General features: G+C 42.7%; 2 protein-coding genes across 7 annotated transcripts in view; one reads left to right on the forward strand and one right to left on the reverse strand.

Moving 5' to 3' along the window:
* The window catches only part of LOC145521035 (uncharacterized), a 520,776-nt gene that overhangs the window by 422,408 nt on the left and 79,191 nt on the right, over positions 1–19,177 (forward strand). The gene's annotated exons all lie outside the window — the stretch shown is intronic.
* Positions 1–19,177, reverse strand: part of GRM7 (glutamate metabotropic receptor 7) — an 896,695-nt gene that overhangs the window by 27,449 nt on the left and 850,069 nt on the right. For 3 of the 6 annotated variants that reach the window (XR_014064797.1, XR_014064795.1, XR_014064794.1), the window contains 4 exons: positions 16,401–16,530; positions 16,170–16,290; positions 13,953–14,012; positions 13,031–13,130 (listed from right to left, as the gene is read on the reverse strand). The exons of 2 other annotated variants lie outside the window; for them this stretch is intronic. The gene's annotated coding sequence lies outside the window, so the exon portion shown is untranslated. Of the gene's footprint in view, positions 1–13,030; positions 13,131–13,952; positions 14,013–16,169; positions 16,291–16,400; positions 16,531–19,177 lie in introns of those variants that run through there. One more of the 6 variants, XR_014064798.1, reaches the window with a different exon arrangement.

Raw genomic sequence — 19,177 nt, forward strand, 5'->3', positions numbered from 1 at the left:
AGTAGATCAGCAGTTGAAGTTCAATGCATGAAACAGGGTGCTCAAAGCTGGTGCACTGGGACAACCCAGAGGGATGGGATGGGGAGCGAGGTAGGAGGGGGTTCGGGAGCAGGGGACACATGTACATCTGTGGCTGATTCATGTCAGTGAATGGCAAACCCCACAGACTTCCCTGTAGCTCAAACAGTAAAGAATCTGCCTGCGACGCAGGAGACCAGAGTTTGATCCCTGGGTTGTGAAGTTCCTCTGGAGAAGGGAATGGCAATCCACTCCAGTATTCTTGCCTGGAGAATTCCATGGACAGGGAAGTCTGGTGGGCTACAGTCCATGGGGTCGCAAAGAGTCGGACATGAGCAACTAACACACATAATACACACATGGCAAAAACCACCACAATATTGTAAAGTAATTAGCCTCCAATTAAAATAAATTAAGTAATTTAAGTGAGAAAAAAAAGCTACTGTTGATCTGTGTAGCTGATACTACTTGATCTTCCTAGTTCCCTGTATTTCTTGTTTGAAAAGTATTCTCATAGTTGTAGTTTCATATCTATTAGCTATAAGTTGATCATCTGCATCCCCAACTAGACTGGATTATTTGAATTTGGGTGTATCTATGGTTCTGAACTTTTAGGAAGAGCTTCAGCTCACTTTGAGGCAGAGGGGCTTCAGACCGAGCTTTATTCAGATAGTGATGGTGAGGCAGGATGCTTGCAGCAGTCCTTTGGGGATTGGATACTAGTTGGAAAGAGTGATGATATAATAACATAGCCATCCAAGATCATGGTTTGCACCTAGGAGGTGCTTTCAGGTGTTTCCCTTATAGTGAATTTTTCCTGAGTCACTCCTTTCAGAAAAATGTGCTTAATGTCCAAGGATGACATGGGTAGGACAGCTGACCAGAGTGTTGCCATCTTGGGCTCCAGAAATACAGTGTCATGATGCAATAATCCCTTTTGCAGCAGCTAGTTGAGGCCTGGGATAACCAGTAAACTGTATCAAGCCAAGGACAGGAAACCTGTCTGGGAGTCAGGGGTGTCCTTGAAGGCTTTCTGAACAGAGAAGGCAGTGTGACTTGTCTCAGGTTCCCAAAGATGAAGCGTGAAGTAAATGAGTACCAGTTCTCCCCATTCTCCAAGGAGGCTTGGCCAGGGTGCTCCCTCACCTGGATATAAGGTTCACTGTATCATGTGCCACTTGGAGCTCCGAGAGGGGGTCACTGTTGATGTGCCCAGGGAACTATGCATTGCGACTGACCGAGCACAGTGGCCGGTGGGCCTCCTCGCAGGTCCACATCCGTGTATTTGACCCCTTTATTTGCATTCATACATGAATTGATACTTCTGTCCATTTGTGACTGATGCACACGTTTGGAGGCATGCTAACATGGTAACTGCTCTAACAGTACAAGTGCATCAAATAATTAAAACATCATGATTATTTAAAACACTTGAGATGAGAAATGCATGAACTGAATTCAAAATGTGTTCACATTATCACGAGACATTTTAGTATTACCTTTTTTTTTAATTAAGAAGCTATTGTATTCTTTAAATATAGATTTGACTGTTAGACAATCCTGAATTATTGTAAAAAATGCTTTCAAACTTTCTATCATCTCCTCATACAAAGTTTTTCATTTATATTCTCTATTAAGAATTTGAAGAGATCATCATCAAAGTCTTAACTAGGAATTGTTCATAGCCATTGTGTGTATTTAAGTTGCTAGGAACTATCTTTTCATGAAAGGAGGCCCAAATTTTCATTTAAAAAATGGAAAATGTTACATTTTCAAATTTGATACAAATTCAGTATTTAACTTCTTCTTTAAAGCTTTTGATTATTGTGTAATATACTTACAAATAATATGGATTTTTTAATAAGTTTTACATAGATTCCCCCAAATCATCTTCAGTTTACCAAATATGCCTTATGAATATTATCTTTTTTTTTACATGTGCGAAGACTTGGAAGAGTATCATTCTAATATATACACGGAATGTATGAATAGTCTGCTAATAGTCTTGCTGTTTTGTGTGCTGATCAAGTGGACCCAGCAGGGGTGAGAGGCCTAAGATACTGGCTGTGAGGAGCAAAGGACCTGCCTGCAATGCAGGAGACCTAGGTTCAATTCCTGGGTCAGGAAGATCCTCTGGAGAAGGAAATGGCAGTCCACTCCAGTTTTCTTGCCTAGAGAATCCCATGGACAGAGGAGCCCGGAAGGCTACAGTCTATGGGGTCACAAGAGTCAGACACGACTTATCGACTAAACCACCACCAGCAAAGGATATTTATTTTGGAGACAAGAGAATGTAAAAATCGGTTTGGTTTTCTAACAACAGCTTTTAAGTTATTGGGTCTGAAAAATGAACTTTCTGTATGTTCTCAAGACAAAGAATTTGGTATAAATTTTGTAAGAAACCATATGACCATTACATATCTCAAAACCTCCCTGGGATGCATTTCGTGCAGGGGTCAAATTCAGATTATAGCATTCATCATGGGAGACCATGGCCAAGTGTAAATGAGTCATCTTTGTAAATACTTTAAGTGGAGAGTCTGTGCCTAGTGAGCATCTGAAGATGAATAGGAGTAGACCGGATGCTGGCAAGTTTCTTATCATAGAAGTATTCAAGCCTGTTATACAAGATCATATTTGGGGGGTAACATAGTAGCCATTAAGTATATAATTAAGTGACCTTAGGTTTCCTTCCTTTACTGAGACTCCCAGACTGGAGGTGGTGGTACCCTCTCTGGAATTAACACAAGAGCCCAGGCTGTAAGCTATCCAGCAGGGAGGTCTCTGTGAGATACTTCAGTGGCCACACATAGGAGTCTCTGGGTGAGAAGCACAGGCCCCTCAGAATTCTCAGGGAAAAACTTCCAGGAGCGTGCACCAGACTCACCCTGAGAACGGGTCAAAGTGCAGATGGATGGGCCCCAAGCCTAGGACCTCTGCTTCAGCAGGTCCAGGGTGAGGCCCAAGAAAGTGCACTCGTCCTCCATCCCCAGGTGATGCTGATCTTGCTGGTTGTGGGACCACAATGGAGACATTCTACATGAGAGCAAGGGTCTCTGCCCCGGCTGCCAGTAGACTCACTAGGGGAGACATTTAACTCGAGCTGCCTGCACCCCATCCTAATGCAACAACCTAAAATCCAGGGTGGTGGGGTCCAGGCATGGGTGTAGGTTAAAAGGTCTCTAGGTGCTTCCAGGGGGCAGCCAGTGCTGAGAACCAAAGCATCTGTATTTCAGCCAGGGATCATCTGAGCCCCCTTTCCCAGACTTCAATATTGGGCTAGTATTTGCATTCACTTTGTTATTACTGTCTTTCTCTTCTGAACTTTTTTTTAATGTCATAGTGACATTTGAAATAAACAAAAGTGTTTTCGTACTCTGTTACAATGATTTTAAGTCTTCCTCCTCCTAATTATTCCAAGGCTGACTTACTATTAGCAATTAGATGAAAATGTGCAGTCTGTAATTAAGATCAGTATATAAGACAGTGCAGATGGGTCTTGAATATGTAATTATTTATGTTTTTACTGCTTTAGGTGCGAGTGCCATTATCCTTGCGAGAATAACCTAAAACACCCTGTAGATCAAACAACTTGCCATATTTTTTATGTTTTCCGCTGAGAGAGACAGAGACACTTTCACACAACAATAGCCAGCTGAATGACACCAAGTTTTCACATTCACTGTTTAATTTAATTATAAGGTGACTCCGTGAGGCTAGATTAAATGCTGGTATCTAGTGGACTCACATCTTTCATAAGAGTTAGGCTTTAAAGTCAGCATGTTCGGGGAAATTTGGGCATGATCAGCATTTTCCTTCAGCCCATGCAATCCCAGATGCAGTCCAAAGACTTTCACTGAGGGCATCACCCAGGAGCTTGTTAGACACATGCTGAACTGATGCATCTCTGTAGCTGCAACTTAACAGTATCCTTGGGTGATCGCATGGACATTAGAGTTTGAGAAGCTCTCCAATTATTCCTGAACTGCTAGGACCTGGGACTGCACAAGCAGAAGTGTCCAGAATGAGTTACTTAGATTCTCTTTGCATTTTTGCTGAGGCTTCACTTTCCCCTCAGAGTGGAAGCTTGGCTCTCAGTTAAATAGGAAAAGCTAGAAGAAAAAGTTTTCCTTCTCTTCCTCCTCTGCTGTTACCCTCTGCTTCTATAGGATCCACGGGGTGGTATTAATGTTAGTTGAAAGTACTAGCATCACCACTCCTGGTGTATTTTATGTATTAGTTCTAAGAGTGGACTGTCCAGCTACCACCTGCCAGAGACAGTGCTCAGCGGTGAAGATGCAGCAGCAAGAAGGAAGAGAACAGCTCCCATCACCATAAAGCTAAGCATCTGAAACTGTCTCACCGGAGATGGTAATTAGCAGACCAGATTTTCATGACTCATACTGTGCTCTGTTCAACCTAGGGTTTGATTTCTTAACAATTCTAGTGAAAAGCATCTTCCTTTAGGGGTCCCTGTTCACCGACCATTTACTCGTCAGACTAAGAGGGAGTTGGCTGAATGAAGCTCGTACCACTAGTTGGATTGCACTGCTCTTCCACCAGAAGGGATGATGTGAAATAGAGACAACCACATGTCAGGTATCTTCTGTGTGAGCTTCTAGGCCCAGGCCTCTGATGGCCAAGGAGGAGCCTTGGTGTTGAGAAGGAAAAGCATCTTCGGGGCAAGGCTGGGCAGCATGCCAACAGATGTCCCAAATGTTGTTCTGTCTAAGCCCCTCACTACTGCACAGCCTTAAGCACATAAGTCCCACCCCACACCCAGCAACAGAGTCCCCAGATGGTCTGAACAATTTCATGCTCCTGTTTCTCTGGAGGAGATGGGGTAGGGGAGCCTCATTTTCACTGCCCTCTGGGGAGTTTATCCATTGCACTTTCTGGCTGCTTGCCTTCTGTTCTGTTAACATCTGTCTTAGAGAAGAAGAAAGTGTTTTCACTTTTGAAGCAAAGGAAGAAGTCACCTATGAAATGAGGGCTGATCCCCTAATCCTGCGATCTGAATTTCTTCCTGACACCTTAAAACTACTTACACTCACACCAGCTGTCTGCTGCCCTTAAAATGTCACAACGCATCACACAGTGTCACCTTTTCCCAACAGTGCCTCACAGATGTTTGAGTTTCAATGTCTTTACATGCTTTTCATCAGTACAGAAACTAAACTTCTTGGTAGCTGTTTTTCCGTTACAATGGCTGCTGTGTAATAATTTATCCTGTTTAATCAGAAATTTCAATTTGACTCCAAATAAAAGGAACAAAGCACATATTGCAGGGTATTTATGACTAAACCTATTTAATACTTATGAAGAATCTAAAAGCTTAGCATTTTTCTTCAAAGACAAACTGTAAAGCTTGTAATTTAAAATTTCAAATTATTAGCCCAATGCCTGAACTTGATTTCACCATTCTACTTGAGAATCTTTTTTTTTTTAAACAAAACTGTTGAACAGACAGCATTCTCTATTACATCTTTTTCCACTATAGTGCAAGCCAGGAGTCTGAGATTATTCCTGGGAACACTGATATTGAGAGAGAGGCTTGGATCTCACAATTCCTGCATGTTATTGGGACCAAAGTGAGATGGGTTGTGGGGGCAGTTTTATGCCTTAACTTGTGAGAGATTCACAAAGTGACTGCGATGTGCTCTTATAGAAGGTGGGTCATTTCCTTATCTCCAAGAAACACAAGAAACATCTCCAAGAGATTGCAAGGTTGGTGTGATCTCCCAACGTCCTGAATGATTCTCTTATCTTTTAAGTTCTGGATCAGAAGGGATATCTAGGACTGAACGTCAGCCGTACTTCTGATCATATCCTGGCATCTTAGTTCAGGCCAGCCACCTCATGCAGCCTTGAAAGAACCTGATTAATGAAGTTATTCACATCCCTGCATTGCCAGATGAGAGAGCTGAGATGGGAAGATGTTGGCCTCAAAGTTATGCCATGTCTGATTCCAAAGCCCTGGGCCCTGGACCCTCGGCTCGCTTTCTGTCAGAGATATGTTGTTGGCTTTCTCAGAGATCGGGTTACTTTTCTTTAGGCAATCAAGTTATTTTTTCCCCAAGAGAATTCCATCTTCAAAACTATGAAGTAAGTCAGAAGCTCGCAACTGCACTAGGTTCAAACTGGTCATGGCAGCTTTGTAAAAGGCTAAGAAAATACTTCTGTCTAATCCTTCCCAATGACATGAAAAAGAACTCATTAGAAATCAAAGCAGGTAATAGAAAAGAAGGATGCCTGAGGAATGGATGTAATTGTTTAATTAGGTGGGTAGGCTTCCCTGGTGGCTCAGAGGGTAAAACATCTGCCTGCAATGTGGGAGACCTGAGTTCGATCCCTGGGTGGGGAAGATCCCCTGGAGAAGGAAATGGCAACCCACTCCAGTATTCTTGCCTGGAAAACCCCATGGATGGAGAAGCCTGGTGGGCTTACAGTCCATGGAGTCACAGAGTCGGACACGACTGAGCAACTTCACTTTCTATCATGAGGTACAATTCTGAGTTAGATCATTTTAAAACCGTCTTTGGCTTTACAAAAGTAGTATGTTTATTTTAGAATATTTAGAAGGTTCATACACCTTTTTTTTCCTGTTTATAAAATTGCTGTTCTGATCATAAACATCCTTGGCTTGAAATTGTGTGGCGCTAGTGGTAAAGAAACCCACCTACCAGTGCAGGAGACATAAGAGCCATGCGTTCAATCCCTAGGCTGGGAAGAGCCTCTGGAGAAGGAAATCGTAACTCACTCTAGGAGTCTTGCCTGGAGAATCCCGTGGACAGAGGAGGCTGGCGGGCTACGTCCATGGGGTCGCACAGAGTCAGACGTGACTGAAGCAACTTAGCACACAAAGAAACTTGGGGAAAAATGTTTCCAATTTTTTTTCCATGGTGGCCAAGTGTCCAGTAAATATTTATGCAGAAATGTACTCTCTGAATTTGACAGAACCACAGCTGTGTTCACACTCATACAGAGCCATGGGATCTGACATTGCAGCCTCTTAGGAAAACTGAGTGGTTAATTTTTCTTCCCCCCCCCCCCAGATCCAGGAGCTTTCTTACCTAAAATGAAACTTGATGTTCTGAGGTTTCAGGTCAGAGATTGGCTGCATTCCCGGGACCAGTGGGTGAAATGACTGGACTTGTCCTCTGTTCTTGTAGATTATCCTTTGCTTTCTTTAGCTTTAGGATTTTTGAACATATAATGTAGAAAGCCTGAGAACACATCCTTCTCCTAACCTGAGAACTCAGAAGTCTGTGTTGATTCCCACAGGACCTCCTGCCCTGATGCTTCTGCAAGTTATGTCTTTTCTGCAGCTCCTCACTTACTAAACCCCAGGTGGCACCTTTCCTTCTATAGTCTGCATTCTCACAGCCTTCAGCATAGACCTGGAGGATATTCACAGTGGAGCTCTGATACCGTTTTCCTGCCTCTCTCTGATCTCATACATCATAACGTTTGTCCAGTGATTCTTAACTGGGGCAGTTGTGCCCCTGAGAACTCTGGGCAGTGTCTGAAGGTGTCTCTGATGTGCACAACTGCAGGATGGAGATGCCACAGGCATCTTTGTCTAGTGGACAAAGGCCAGGGATGCTGCTAAACCTTCTACGAACATCACCCTCGACAGACAGCCCCCCGCCGCGAAGAGCTGTCCAGTCCCAAATGTCACTGGTGCTGTGGTTGAGAAGCTCTGCAGTCTAGCTGAACTGGAAAATGAATCTTCCTCAAACACACCACATACCTGTCCCTGGAAGGCGCTACGTTGGTCAGAATCATGGCCTCGGGGCCCAGACGGCTGAGCTTGTAACCAGATTCTCTACTTCCTGGTAGCTTTGGGGAAGTTACTTAACATCTCTGTGCCTCACTTCCCTGATCTGTAAAATGGGCCTAATGATGCCTATCTGAGGAGGTTCTTATGATTAAATGAGCTAATAAGTATTTGGAACACTGGTGGGTCCATGGAAAACACTCAAGGTCTGTTAACAGAGCACTGCTGATAATCCTGCTACCATTCCATCACTTTGCTGTCATTTTCATTTTCCCTCCCTCTGTCTGGAACACCCTCTCCCATATTGTCCCATTCTGTAAGCCACAGTGAGAATGTCCTCCCATCACCCTCATGAGAGCCAAGGGCTACTTTGAGCCCTCCTTTAATATTTATTTGGCTGTACCAGGTCTTGGTTGCAGCACACAGGATCTTTACTTTTGGCATGTGGGATCTAGTTCACTGACCAGGGATTGAACCCAGGTCTCCTGCCTTGGGAACCTGGACTCTTAGCCACTGGACCACTGGATAAGTCCCTAGCCCTCTTCACACACTTCTATTACACATCCGTGTATCACGTCTAATAAGGCTAGCTGTTCTCCCTTCTCCTGTGGACAATATAAACTCCTGGAGGAGTGGCAGCTTGCTGTGTCTCCACTATATGCACCCAGACCCTGACGGCAGTAAACACGCCATAAATCATGCTGGGTGGATTCAGTCAGGCTCCATTAGAAACACGACTAGTCGATGAGAAAAAGTGGAAACTTTTCCCTTTCTTCTCAGTCTTAATTTAATCTCTTTAATCAGCCTCACAAGGTTATTTGATTAAATGTAAGACACTTGGATTTAAATTGGGCTTCTGCGGTCTCTTTATCACTGTGCCGTAACCGCATCGAAAGGCACCAGCTAAAATAGTGCCAGCAGAGCCCTGTTTCCTCCCATCACACACAGTACACACATCTCCAGCCGCACCAGCCTCCTGGCCTTGGAGAGATAAACGGCCTGCATTTTTATCTGGTGTTAATAATTCTCTCCTCCTTCTATAGCCATCCATCTTTATTCTCCATCCTGGCTGATCTGTATAACTTTTCGTAGATAAGGTGACCCAGTGGCTACTCAGGGCTGGTGATTATCTACAGGAAAAAATAATTTTTTTCCAGATTGCACTATAATCCGAATCTTCTATAATGGGGGATTTATTTTTTCTCTCTCTCCTTTGCTTAAAGATGAACTTGTCAGTCCTAAGATGTTGCACTTCTTTAATGAAAGGGTGCAGGGGTGTAATGGGGTCAGAATGGCTTCTAATGCCTCTTCCATCACTAACACCTTGGCCGATTTTTGTAACCCCCAGAGCCGTCGTTTGTACACCTATAGATGAGGGTGAGGCCACCTGCCGCATTGTGATGCCCTGAGGATGAAATAAGATGCTGTGTGTGTGAGCGCATGCTAAAACCCAACTATGAAATGCTGAAATGTCATATAAGGGCGAGCTGACTGTAAGCATTAGTTGTTGATGTGATTTCAATTGTGTGGATTTTAAAAAATATTTTTCTGAAACATAGACTCATTGATACTCTTCTATTGAGAGTATTTATTTACCAGTAGTATCAATTTTGTTTTGTTTTATTGGGTTGGCTAAAGAGCTCATTTGGGTTTTTGTATGATGTTATAGGAAATCTGAATGAACTTTTTGGCCAACCCAATTTAGAAAATTCAAAAATAGGAAGGGGAAGTTTTTGCTTTCTCTCTCCCTATGCTGCCCTTTTATATCCTGAGATCTGGAAGAGCATTGGAAATACTGGGAGAGGTTTCTCTGCAGCAGAGCTGTAGTGTGTTCAACCAGTTTGATAGAACTGGCCTGAGATTAAGGACATTTCACTGGCTATTGTTCCCAACTTCCCAAGCTAGTTTTACAGTAGTCTCCCAAAATATAAATCGGCAGCAAAGACTCCTCTGGGTCGTGTATAACATCACTCACTGTCCATGATGCACATAAAACTTTTACTGGTTAGAAATGTTAGACATCTTTTGCTTTGCCTGTGTTTTTCTCTCACTCTCAGACATTCACAAAGCACCTGCCAGGCAATGATATCAGGGACTAACCAGACATAGGGCAAACAAGACATGGCAATTTGACTCTAAGGAAAAGGACTGAGCATTTTCCAGCCAACATTAGAATTCACAATTGACCGTTCACCAGTGAAACTTGCTTCCTGGGATGGAGGGAAAGGCCTGTGTCTCCATCTCTTAATATTTAACTTGGCTTTTCTCTTTCCGAGCAGCATGGACATGACAGGTAAACATTCCCATTAGTCCCCTCTGGGCGCAGTTAGGAAAATCATCCTGTCCAGTAGCCACGGGGTTCTACTGCAAGACATGTGATGGCTACGGAGTTGCCACCTGGCCTGCTTTTCGAGAAGTATGTGCAACTATAGAATTAATAGATACAGCAATTAAAATAGTGTATGAAAGGATGGCTAACAAACACATGAAAAGATGCTCAACATCACTCATTATTAGAGAAATGCAAATCAAAACCACAATGAGGTATCATTTCACACCAGTCAGAATGGCTGCTATCCAAAAGTCTACAAGCAATAAATGCTGGAGAGGGTGTGGAGAAAAGGGAACCCTCTTACACTGTTGGTGGGAATGCAAACTAGTACAGCCACTATGGAGAACAGTGTGGAGATTCCTTAAAAAACTGGGAATAGAACTGCCATATGACCCAGCAATCCCACTGCTGGGCATATACACTGAGGAAACCAGAATTGAAAGAGACGCGTGTACCCCAATGTTCATCGCAGCACTGTTTACAATAGCCAGGACATGGAAGCAACCTAGATGTCCATCAGCAGACGAATGGATAAGGAAGCTGTGGTACATATACACAATGGAATATTACTCAGCCATTAAAAAAAATACATTTGAACCGGTTCTACTGAGATGGATGAAACTGGAGCCCATTATACAGAGTGAAGTAAGCCAGAAAGAAAAACAACAATACAGTATACTAATGCATATATATGGAATCTGAAAGATGGTAACGATAACCCTATATGCGGGACAGAATGAGAGACACAGATGCATGGAACAATTTTATGGACTCTGAGGGAGAAGGTGAGGGTGGGTCGTTCTGGGAGAATGGCATTGAGACATGTGTATTGTCATATGTGAAACAGAGCACCATTCCATGTTCGATGCATGTGACAAGGGCTCGGGGCCGGGGCAGTGGGATGATCCAGAGGGATGGGAGGGGGAGGGAGGTGGGTGGGGGGTTCGGGAAGGGGAACACATGTAAACCCATGGCTGATTCTTGTCAATGTATGGCAAAAACTATTACAATATTGTAAAGTAATTAGCCCCCAAGTAAAATAAATAAATTTATAAAAAAAAAAAAAAAAAAAAAAAAGAAAGGAATGGGGAACTGTGCCAACTGAGAGAGAACCGTTTTCAGAAATTTTTTTTTTTTTAAACGAACAATGATGATTCCATATTTCACCCTGGAAACCACTCTTGACTAGATACTACAAAAGAAATGGGCCCCACTGCTCCCAGAGAAAGTCTGAAGACTGCTTTCACAGTCAACAGAGACTGCTGAGAACAAAACAGCTCTCTCTTGTAAAGGAAGTTCTTATCCTCTATTTTTCCTAAGCTATGGCTCAGCTGTCCAGTAGACGTCTGTGATGATTTGAGTGTACCCCACCTTTGCTCTCCAGTAGAGTAGACACTGAGCACTCAGAATGTGCCATTGCAACTGAAGAGCAAGTTTTTCATCTTATTTACTTCAAGTTAATTCATTAGCCACAGGTAGCTAATGGCTACTATATGAACCGAGCAGTTATTGTTTCATTGGTGATGCTCATGATAAGAATATCAACTAATTATTGGGCCATTGTATACCAAGCATTGTGTTAAACATGGGAACTAATTTAATCGTAATAACAACCCTACATGTATGAGGTAGTTTGTAATATTATACCCATTTTGAAGATGAGAAAACCGATGCACAGAGAGGAAGGAATATACAACAGGGCAAAGTGAGGTTTAGCATCTAGGCTGCCACTTCATAAAATCACAATGCATTTTTAACAGCAATGGCCATTGTAACAGTGGTTATTCTGACAGTTCTCACTTCCTGATCAGGTAAGAAGGCATGAAAAACATCAAGAAAAGTTTGAAAATAGTTTATCTCTTTGAGGACCTCCCAGCTGAACAAAATCAGAGTTGCCCTGCTGAGCAGTTTGAAATGATTGCACAAGGATGTATCAATTCATTTTGCCCATGAAGGGCATGACCTGTGGCTCACTAAGTGCAGGAAAGATGACTATTAACCCAGCTTCTTATCTGGTGTTGTCATGGAGACTTGGCCTTAAACAAAGATGGTGCTATGTTTTCCGCTCCAATAATAGAGCTCAGCAATTAGCTTCATCTTTATTTAGTCTGTGGTACCAGTCTGGAAGAGTCTCTGGAGAGAAGACCTTGAAATAGCTTCTCACTGTACTAGGAGATGGCTAGAGATGACTTCCTGGGAACGTGTGTGGTGGATGCTGCTTGTGTGATAAACCTGAGTATATGTATATAGAATGTATGTGTGTGTGTGTGTGTGTGTGTGTATATATATATATGTTTTTAATTAGTCTTTTTAATATTCTGGAAAACACTCCGCTCTGTAAGCTTCACCATCACACCAATGCCACATTACACATGTTGATTATAAGAAGGGATTAAAAAAGGAAAGTTCCCAAACCTGAATGTGTATCAGAATCCCCGGGGAGGACTTTTAAATACAGGTGACATTTGATGAGCACCAGGTTAGGGAAGGAAAGATTTAAATTAGAAGCATAAACTAAAATGCATTTCAGATCTCTTAATGGCAGATTTTCTGCTATACACTGGATATTTAAACATGTCCCTGGTATTTTCTTAAATATCTGAGTATTAACAGGTGGTAATATCAATGTAAACATTGCCACAGTGGTGACTGTGTTGAATGGATTTATGCCTAAAGTTGGGACAGTAGGTTCTCTGTTATGAAATGAAATGAAACTTAAGTGTGTTTGAATGTCCATTCCCAGGTAGCTCCTCTGGTCTCTGATAGTGCAGTGAAATTTCGGCTTTAAGGCACAGTTGCTCCTTAAACAATCAATACTAAATATGACGAGAAGATGTGGATTGATATCGCAGTCGGAAAATCTGGCAGGTTGTTCCAAATAAAAATCAGACACACGTGGATGATTTGACAGTCTTGAATTTTATTGTGTGGGTGTACAGAGGAGAAGGGGTACAAGAGATCACAGGGGAGAGGATCAGATTGAAATCTCCAAGTTCTTTCCTAGAAGGAAGACAAACAGAAAAATTCAGTTAATTGTAAGTAATAACACTGATGGCTAACTTTCAAACAGTGCCCACTCTGTTCTCGGTGCTTTACTGTCATACGAGGGCTTCCCTGGTGGTTCAGTGGTAAAGAATGCGTCTGCCAATGCCGGAGACTGTGGGTTTGATCCCTGGGTTGAGAACAGCCCCTGGAGAAGGAGAAGGCAACCCACTCCAGTATTCTTGCCTGGTTAATCCCATGGACCGAGGAGCCTGGAGGGCTATAGTCCATAGGGTTGAAAAGAGTTGGACACGACTGAGCGACTAAACAAGAACGACTGTCGTATGAAGGTGTATGTTACCAATGACAAAATGGAGGCAGGGATAAGCTTTTCCGAAGATCATCTTTGCCTGCTTGGCATAAATAACAGCACCTCACGCTGCCTCCCTTTTGTCATTTATCTTGCCTCCTATGGGAGTCAAGATGATGCCCCACTGATTACCATCCCTGCTTCTAGGACACAGAAGGCAGAGCATCCAGCCCCCAGGAGGAGACTGGCTTCCTTGGTAATAGATCACCATAACTCACGGTAGGGATCTCTCCCACTTGATGGCACAAGCCCCATGATATGATCCTAGTAGGCCAAGATCTCTACTCCTGTTTACGTTAATTTCCCCTTATTTGGGAATATCGAGAGGACTGGTTAGTATATAGTGAGGACCACCCAGGACCAAGATGGTTCTGGAAACTGGACAGAGTCTCCTCCACTCATTAAATGCATTGGCGGGCTGGGTGGTGAAGCTCCCTGGGGACCCTCAGAAGTAGGCAGCAAATACTTGCCTTGGCCCGCTGCCTGACTGAATGCCATTGCAGATGCTCCACTGTGGTCAGACTTTTCACCTGAACAGAAACAACAGCTCGAGTCTCAGTCTGGACTTTGGCAAACCACGGGAAATTAAAATGCAAATGAAGTTTGCAAACATGACAGAATCGAGGGAAAGAAGAATTAAGCTCTGAGCATGAAAATCTAACATTTCTCATGCTAACCCTAGGAAGCCAGCTTAATCAGATTTTTGGCTAACATGGACAGTAATGACCCTGGTGGCCCGCTTCTTTGTAGGGCTTTGTGGTGGCAGAAGCAGAAGAGAGAAGGAGCAGGTGATGAAGCTGGGGAGGGAATTAGCTCTACACCTTTGTGAGCCAGGAAAGTGCCATTTTTTAATGCTAGCAAATCCTTTTCCAAGTTTAATTTCCTTCACTTAGGTTCCCATGCCAAACTTGATCACCTGATGCAGAGGTAGAGTCTGCTTACAGTCATCAAAACACAATGACCTGTGATTTTTACTCTGAACAGGCTGCACCCTGCCCAACTGTGTTATTCTGTGGAGTTTGATGCATTCTTAAGAGTTAAACATTTCTAACTCCAGAAGGCCATGTTCTTTGAGGCAGAAACAATAGTCTTTAATTTTTTTCAGACCACCAGAAGAATTCAATTGTAGGAGACATAACATCAAGAAGCCTTATCATTCAAAGTACCATTAAGAAAAAAAAAACCAAAACAAAACACATCTTATTCTAAAATGGCCCTGGAAACAGATTATGATTTCTGCCCTGAAGGGCCTCTCTCATCTTCAGGAAGTTGAAGACCTCTAGAATCAACTAATGAGAACAATAAATGCTCATTTGATAGATTATGGTAGACTGAAACATTTTGTCCTATTCCATTCAATTTTAGAAAAGTTTATGAGAAAGAACTCTGGCCAGGAAAGCCAAGTTCAGGCACGTATTCGTTGGTGTGTGAGTCACTTGAAATTGCTTTATGGTTCTGAGCCTCAGTTTCCTCATTTGAGGCTCCCCATGTTAAGTGAGGACAGTAAGACCTGTCTCACTGGATGGCCGAGCACTTTGTAAGTCTATAGGCATAATATGTAACAACCATCAGAATGGATATTATTGTTATTGCTTTGAAGCACAATTCTAGGCCCTTTGATAATGAGATGAATGAGCCTGGCCCTTTGGGTCAGTTTTGTATTTGATGTAAGCTTGATAAATACCAACGTATCAATGGAGATCCTAGAGATCTTATTAATGTTGTTGTAATACCTTGGCCTAGAAAGGAAACCAGATGTGTTTCACAAGTGAAGACTGAGTGATTCTGTTCTACTCAGCCATTATTCTGTCACTCAAGACATACCCAGAAGTATTATTTGTACTTAAAATGCACTTCAGCTTACCAGTCGGCATGGAGTGACCTGTCAGAGTTAATCATATGGAGTGGTTCTTATATCAGGTGGTATGAGCCTAGCTGTCCCACAGCAGTCTTGCTGAGTGACTGATCGCCTTCTCTGTCAATTTCACCTAGCCCAAAGACTATCAATAACCCATCAGAGACCACCGTGACCCATCTCAAAAACAGAGCTATTGTACTTAGAGAAAAGGTTCTTGACTTCATAGCAATCTAGAAGTCATTCCTTCCAACTCCGATGATTCACAGTAGACAAAAAAAAAAAAGTAACCACGAAAGAAGAGGGGAAAGAAAAGCCAGTTACAGTGACACAGAGAGATGATCACAGACCATCAATGCTGCCTTATATATGCACAGCCCTTCATAAAGGAAGGTTTTCATATACATGGTTCCATGCCACCTCCACAGTGTCTCAGCAAGGAAAGCTTCCTCCTGTTTCACAGAAGAGGAGACTGAAGGTGATACAGGACATGAAGGTCACAGAGGTCCATGAAGTGAGATGATCACAGACCAACAATGCTGCCTTATATATGCACAGCCCTTCATAAAGGAAGGTTTTCATATACATGGTTCCATGCCACCTCCACAGTGTCTCAGCAAGGAAAGCTTCCTCCTATTTCACAGAAGAGGAGACTGAAGGTGATATAGGACATGACTTATTGAAGGTCACAGAGGTCCATGAAGTGATGAAGCTTATGCCACTCAGAGTATCAGAGCCATGGTTAGGACCCTGGTGTGGTTTTCCTTATTCTTAGCCAAAGAAAAGAAACAGCACATGCAAGGTCATAAGCGATAGAAGGACCATAACTTACAGAGAATGGGACGGCTGACTTCTGTTATGTCCTCTGAATGCTTGGATCAGCTCAACAAGAAGAGGCTTTGGAGTGATCTTCTCAATCCTCTTTGAGCAAGCTGGGGTCTCCAGAGGTTACTCTGAAAGAGGACAGAGACATAAAAGGAACTGAAAAATAATCTTATATTTGAAAAGAAAAAAAAAGACAATGAGAATATTCATGTGGATCATAAAGAGAAATAATGATTACCTTTGATTCCTAGAGAAAGTTAATTTAAAATGCATCCGAATTCCATTGTACAGCCAAAAAAAAAAAAAAAAATCTGCGGAGCTGAGACATGTCTTTAGTAGCAGAAACCAGAGTCACCATCACTTGAGTCCTGAGAAGATGCTCATTCACAGTAATTGGAAGAAAGAAAGATTGTAGAGATTAACTGACCTTGGTTTAGGACATGCTGTTTTCTTTTCAAATGCAAATTAAACTGGGGGTCTAAAACACAAACTCTGTCCTGAGTGCCAGTGTCTGAGAAAATGCACTGAATATTTAGAAAAAAAAATTACATTGATCATGTTTCTATTTTTACCAAATTAGAAGCTATAACCATTTAACTCAAGCACTTAGGATTCATTTCCAAAGATAACTTTGAAATTGATGTTCCCTTCAAATGAAAACTGGTCTCCGCAGTCCATACAAGGAAACAAATGGGCATAAAACTTGGCTGGTTTCATCCACAGGGTAGCTCATCAGTAGGAACGGTATTTATGCAAGTGTGGGTATAGCACTGACCATCAGTTTTAAGGGTTATCGATAAGAATAGTGTCTTGAGACCTGTGACAACAGGGTCAAATACTGCCTTTTGTGACTTTAGAAATTTTATCTGGAAGACTACACCTCTGCTTTGAAGCTGTAGACTTGGCGCTTTCTTATTATTAATAACTCCTCTGTGCTGTCCTTAGTCGGGTCTGACTCTTTGCAACCCGATGGACTGTAGCCTGCCAGGCTCCTCTGTCCATGGAGATTCTCTAGGCAAGAATAAGGGTTGCCATGCCCTCCTCCAGGGGATCTTCCCAGCCCAGAGATCAAACCCAGGTCTCCTGCATTGCAGGCAGATTCTTTACCGTCTGAGCCACCAGAGAAGTCCAAGAATACTGGAGTGGGTAGCCTACCCCTTCTCCAGGGGATCTTCCCGACCCAGGAATTGAACTGGGGTCTCCTGCATTGCAGGTAGATTCTTTATCATCTGAGCTACAAGGGAAGCCCCACTTGGTAGGTATTTACTGTTGCCTGTAGCATCCTGGGTGAGGCTGGGAGCCTTTGGTATGTGATATATTACACTCCACTCATGCCACAGACGTTTTCTGAGGCCTCGGTGTTTGCAGGCACCATATTCACAGCACAGAGATAAACAAGTTTCAGTCCCTCTCTACACAGCCTCTGTCATCCTCAAACCCCCCTGCCTCAGTACACAGTAATAGCGCAGTCTCACAGAACTGCGATCCCATCCCATGACCCAGCACGTTCTTTGTATCTCAGCTTCTTTGTGCTTCCTTGTTTCCTGCCTCCAGCCTTTTCTTTATGGCTGCCTAGAGGCATTCATGTTTAAGAGCAGCTCAAACAAACCCCCCTGGGTGATGCTCTTCACCCTCCCTCCTGCTACTTCTCCTAAGAGCCCCCATCACCCTGAATTGAAATTGCTTACCTGCAAGTCTTCTGTTAGATCTGAGGTCCCTGAGGGTACTGTCTGCTTCTCTCCCCCATTCCTAGTCAGTTTAGGGCTGACTCAGGGGAGCGGTGCTCAACACTTTTCTGACTGACCCAACTTAAAAACACTCTTCTGTTTCACAGACCCTGGCCAGATGGTGCGGTGCCAGGTTTCAGTGTAAAACGTGATGGTTTTCAGGACTCTAGGGAATGAGGTATATGTTCCTCTGATGCCATGAACTAGTAGACATCCCAGCCATGTGGACTTTCATCCTGTTCTTTAAGTCCAACCAAAGTTACAGAATGGAGAGGGCAGATATTAATTGGTTTCTGAGGATGCCGAGATCAAACCCTGATGAGGGAAATGGGGGTACTTCACAGAGCACTGAGGCAGAAAGAAGTATGCTGGCAAGATTTATAGCTGCATTTATTTCTAGGGTGGTTCTGTGTCAAAGGCCAGGGAACATATATTCCTTGCTAAGCTGTATTTATAGAGTGTACTTAAATGGAATTTCAGTTGAAGGAGTCTTCAGTTAACTCAGGGTTACTGCCTTGAATATTGAAGAGGAAGGAGGAGTCTCAACACATTACAAAAACTGAGATTGCACACTTCTGAAAAGCTTAAAAATGTGAAACAACCTCATTGCAGAAATGATAAGAAACAAGAAATTATAAAAAACAATCTACAACACCATATAATACATTAGTGAACTGTCCATAATATTATAACCAGTGTACTTGCTCAGAACAATATACCTAGAGAAAACAGGACTCAGTACTGTTAAGCAGACTGTAAAATCAAACTTGGGACTGTCCATATTTGCAAGGCTGAATTCAACTCAAAGTTTTCCAATCAGAAAAACCATCCTGTGGTATGAAAATGTACCTCCTAACACAACAACCTGTTTCCTAATCTGGTGATGATGCCAGATTAATGGAGGATTTTTAGTTATGTGTGATCAGTTTTTGTTTGTTTGTTGCCTCATTGAAGTTTAAAATAAATATCACTAGACTGATAACACTTCAGAATTTCAAAATTTAGAACCATTCAGACAAGAGATGCAGGCAGTGCTGAGTCAGGAGATATCTGATCTCCTGTGTCTGTCAAAGGAGAGTGGGTTACAGGGAAAGTGTTTCCAAATCAGGTCATTCTGTTCTGTCTGAATTTGAACCTGCTTCTTCTAAATCCCCCCAAAAGCAGATGTTTGACTTGCTCAATATCGTCTGCTTTTGTTGGGGCATGGTGGCCTAAATTGAAGTTTTACAGAATTTCACTCTAGAATTGATAGGTTTTTCTTAACTGTTTTGTGGCCCTGAAAACAGGC

This window comes from Giraffa tippelskirchi, chromosome 9, assembly GCF_054371585.1.
Source record: "Giraffa tippelskirchi isolate mGirTip1 chromosome 9, T2T-mGirTip1v1.2.pri, whole genome shotgun sequence".
In the NCBI taxonomy this organism is placed as follows: Eukaryota; Metazoa; Chordata; class Mammalia; order Artiodactyla; family Giraffidae; genus Giraffa; species Giraffa tippelskirchi.